This window comes from Poeciliopsis prolifica, unplaced genomic scaffold (genome assembly GCF_027474105.1).
Source record: "Poeciliopsis prolifica strain line A6 unplaced genomic scaffold, Auburn_PproV2 SCAFFOLD185, whole genome shotgun sequence".
Lineage (NCBI taxonomy): Eukaryota > Metazoa > Chordata > Actinopteri > Cyprinodontiformes > Poeciliidae > Poeciliopsis > Poeciliopsis prolifica.
The window spans coordinates 243,053-247,848 of NW_026562560.1; the positions used below are offsets into that span (position 1 = coordinate 243,053).

At 40.1% G+C, this 4,796-nt stretch overlaps 1 pseudogene; it reads right to left on the reverse strand.

Moving 5' to 3' along the window:
• Positions 1 to 247: 247 nt before the first annotated feature.
• On the reverse strand, positions 248 to 4,511 carry LOC129356680 (butyrophilin-like protein 2; annotated as a pseudogene).
• Positions 4,512 to 4,796: the final 285 nt, after the last annotated feature.

The following is a 4,796-nucleotide window of genomic DNA, read 5'->3' on the forward strand; positions in this document are numbered from 1 at the left end:
ACAAATGTGAGGAAAAACTAAATATAAAGAACTAATAATGTAAAACTAAATAAAGCTTGTAAATCATAAAAGCTCATAAATCATTAATAGATGTAATAAAAAACTAATTTTCTATAGAAATAAACATTTTATTGATGCACTTCTGAGAAAACTGGTAGAATATAAAAACCATGTTTAGCTGCGCCCCCTGCTGGGCAGAAGATGAAATCCTAAAATTAAAAACAGAAATATCTCCAAATATGAGAATCATCTCAAGAACATGAAGCTGATCATTTAGTGGAACCATCACAGCTCATCAATCATCTTGAGGGTAAAATGGGAGAATGGCATTAAAACAAAACCACTCTCTGAATGTGAATGAAAGCTTTAAAGCTGCAGAGCTTCACTTTCCTCCATTTTCTTCTTGTAGAACATTATGAATCCAGCTGCTGCTGCTGCAATCACAACACAAACCACCGTCCGTCTGATGAGTTCAGGAACCACCAGATTCTCTGGAACCAAAGAAGTTCAGGAGTTTAGCTTAAAGACTCATTTATAGTTTACAATGTCAGATTGTGAGCATCTAATGAAGCTGAAATCCTGATCCTGTTACCTCCAGTCCTCCTCAGATAGAGCTGAGTTATCATCGTCTCCTCATCATCACTGAGCTCACAGCTGTAAACTCCCTCCTGATCTGAGGTCACATTCTGTAAGGTGAGGCTGCCGGACGCTGAAACATCCCTCACATGTTTCCTCCCACTCCTCTGAGATGTTGTAGATGTTTCTGTCAGTCTTGGTCAGGATGATCTGACGCTGGTTGAACCTCCAGACCAAACTGGACGCAGAAATGTTGAAGGAAGTGCAGCTGATTGGAACCTCAGCACCTGAGAAAGCAAAGTTTATGAGTTCAGTTTCAGCAACAAGCAGTTCAAACTGCTTCACATTATGAAACAGTAACCAGTGATGAAATAAGCAATAACATTTAGTCAGAAGGCATCACAATCATCAATGATAGTGAAATATACTGATCAATGTTCCAGTTATTGCTTTAAATATTAATGAACAATCTGATGTGTAACGACTGAAGATGTTTCTCATTGTGTTTCTTTTGGGTCTTTATGATGTGAAGCACTTTGAAAAGCCTTGTTGCTGAGCTGCTATACAAATAAACTTTGACTGGTTGATTTAAAGGAACTCCGTGTTTTTGGCTCTTTTACACTTTTCTGGAAGTTTCTTCCAGATTTGTGGAGCATAGAAGCTGAATGCTGCTTTTCCTGGTTCGGATGCAGAATCAGAACCAGAACCAGAACCAGAACCTGAGACGTCTGAAGATTCAAGTAAAAGTCAAATTAAATGTAAAAAGAAACAAAAACAGCAAAGATTTTAAATATCAGAACTTTCTGTTCATCTGCTGACCTGGTTCAGCTAAAGTTGCTCTCCTCTGGTTGCTCCTGGTTCTGATGGTGCAGCTGTAGATCCGATCAGAACCGTCTGGACCCGTCAGAGAGCTGCTGATGTCATAAGGCTTCTCCTCAGTCTCATGGACTGTGGTTCTGCTCTGCAGAGCCGTGTTGGATGGAGGCTCAGTGGACCAGGTGAGTTCAGGTTGAGGGTAGATCCCCTCTGAGCTGCAGGTGGTTCTGTTTCCTTCCTGATGGATTCTGATGTCAGAACCTGGAGCTGCAGCAGAAACATGAAATAAATGAACAATTTGTCAGAAGAACAAAATATAAATGTAACTTTTATAATCTTATTTCTATAAAGTTTTTATTTTAAATAAAGTGACCTACCTTCTACTGCAAGGAAAACAAAATGTTTATGATAGAAGCCATTAATCACTGCAGTGCACTCATATCCTCCCTCATCATCAACCTTCACTCCTCTCAGCAGCAGGTCGCCGTTTCCTCTGGAGATCTGATCCTCAAACAGAGACACTCTGGATCTGAAGCTCTCAGAGTAACTGGAGCCACGATGGTCATAGGAGACAATCAGAGTGGTTCCATGTTTCCATTCCATGTTGTTGGTCCCGTTCTTGACCGACATGGTAAAATGAAGTCCTGGTTGATAACACAGGACATTCTGGTTCCAATCCCTGCAATAAATAAATAAAAGCAGAAGAAAGTTGAGTGTAAAGGTGTTGAGGAGGAAACCCAGATCCCTCTGAAGGATCATAGAAAACCTGCCTGGAAACAAGATCTCAGCAAATAGTCTCCATGATCCAGATGATGTTCAGTGAACCAAAAGTTCTGGTTCTGATAGGAAACAGGGAGGAATCGCTCTGATGCAGAACCTTTGAGCAGCTTTTTGTTTGCTGGTATTTTGATTATTTATCTTTATTGATGAGATTCAAACTTTTATACCTTTTTCTGTAAATCTATGAAGAAACAAATTATTGCTTAACAGTTAAAACTCTGAACTAAATGTAAATCCTGAACCTGAGTTTTGTTCATTCAATTCGTTCCTAATATCTATAACTGATCTATAATCAGAATAATTATTATTCTAGAGCTTCATTTGCCTCACAGTCTGCAGTGAAGCAACTTTTGATTGACTTTATATTTTACTAATATGTTTTCAGGTTTGGGCTGCACAGTGGCCCTGCAGCAAGAAGGTCCTGGGTTCGATTCCCGGCCCGGGTCTTTCTGCACAGAGTTTGCATGTTCTCCCTGTGCATGCGTGGGTTCTCTCTGACTTCCTCCCACAGTCCAAAAACATGAATGTCGGGTTTATTGGTCTTTCCAAATTCTCCCAAGTTGTGAGTGTGTGTGTGCATGGTTGTTTGTCCTGTTTGTCTCTGTGTTGCCCTGCGACAGACTGGAGACCTGTCCAGGGTGACTCTTGCCTGCTGGTTCTGATGGTGCAGCTGTAGATCCGATCAGAACCGTCTGGACCCGTCAGAGAGCTGCTGATGTCATAAAGCCTCTCCTCAGTCTGATGGACTGTGGTTCTGTTCTGCAGAGTCGTGTTGGATGGAGGCTCAGTGGACCAGGTGAGTTCAGGTTGAGGGTAGATCCCCTCTGAGCTGCAGGTGATTCTGTTTCCATCCTGATGGATTCTGATGTCAGAACCTGAAGCTGCAGCAGAAACATGCAGCACCACCCGACCCCGTTGGGGAGAAAGGTCACCAGAAAATGGATGGATGGTTTTCCGTTTTCATTTATTTAAATCATTTTAATTTGTGCTGCCTGTTGCTTTACTGATTCGTTTCTGTAGCGTTTATTTGTGTGAGGCTGGAAGCGCCCCTGGTGGCTCCGCTGGTTTCATCAGCTGCCAACATTTTTATGAATAAATGTTAATAATTATAAACTTTAAGCATCTGGTTTCTGATGCTCAACCTGGAGATTGTTTCCATTTTATTCCTAGTTTAACTATAATAATAATAATAATAATAATAATAATAATAATAATAATAATAATAATAATAATAATAATAATAATAATAATAATAATAATAATAATAATAATAATAATAATAGCACAGCTAGCATGTAGCATTTTCTTTCTTTATTTCTGCATCTTCATAGGAATAAAACTTTTAAACCTGCTTTGATCTTTTCCATTTTTCTTGACAAACGTTTCCACAAAGTCAGCCTTAAAGTGACCAGATCATTGTCCAGAATGTCAAAGTGTTTTTCCTCACAATACGTTTCACTGTTTACCATCAGTTATAATGTTGGAACAAATACTTTTCATTTACAGGTGGATGCATTTTAAATTAGGCTTCCTCTCATTGTCCTGCTGACGGTAAAATGGGGTTTAGAAAGGCATTAAAATAAAATCCCTCTGAATGTGAATCAAACCTCATGAAACCTCTGGATGTTTCATGAGGTTTCAAGAAAAAGTCAAATCAAATGTAAGGAAGAAACTAAAAAAACAGCTTATTAAATGATATCAGAACTTTCTGTACATCTGCTGACCTGGAAAATTTAGAACTGCTATCCTCCAGCTCTTCCTGGTTCTGATGGCGCAGGAGTAAAACAGATCTACATCATCATCTGTAACCATCAGAGAGCTTCTGATGTCATAAAGCTTCTCCTCAGTCTGATGGACTGTGGTTCTGTCCTGCAGAGTCATGTTGGATGGAGGCTCAGGGGACCAGGTGAGTTCAGGTTGAGGGTAGATCCCCTCTGAGCTGCAGGTGATTCTGTTTCCTTCCTGATAGATTCTGACTGAAGAGACTGGAGCTGAAAATAAGAGAATAAAAAATGAACAATTTCACATCAGAAACATCCCACAACAACAAAATACAAACTATCCAAATCTTCTTTGAATGAAAGGTTTTCAAATGAAGATGTCCTACCTTCTATCTCAAGGACAACAGAACGTCTATAATAGATGCCAGTTGTAAAAACATGACACTCATATGTTCCCTCATCATCAACCTTCACTCCTCTCAGCAGCAGGTCGCCGTTTCCTCTGGAGATCTGATCCTCAAACAGAGACGCTCTGGATCTGAAGCTCTCAGAGATTCTGATGTTACCCTGGTCATAACTTACAATCCCTGATTTTGGTATTTCACGCTCCCATGTCATGTTGGCAACCCGATTCCTGAACCGACATGGTAAAATACAGTCCTGGTTGATAACACAGGACATGCTGGTTCCAGACTCTGCAACAATAAAAGCAGAAGAAAGTTGAGTGTAAAGGTGTTGAGGAGGAAACCCAGATCCCTCTGAAGGATCATAGAAAACCTGCCTGGAAACAAGATCTCAGCAAATAGTCTCCATGATCCAGATGATGTTCACTGAACCAAAAGTTCTGGTTCTGATAGGAAACATGGAGGCATTGTGTAGCAATGTGGCCATTTTCAGTTATTT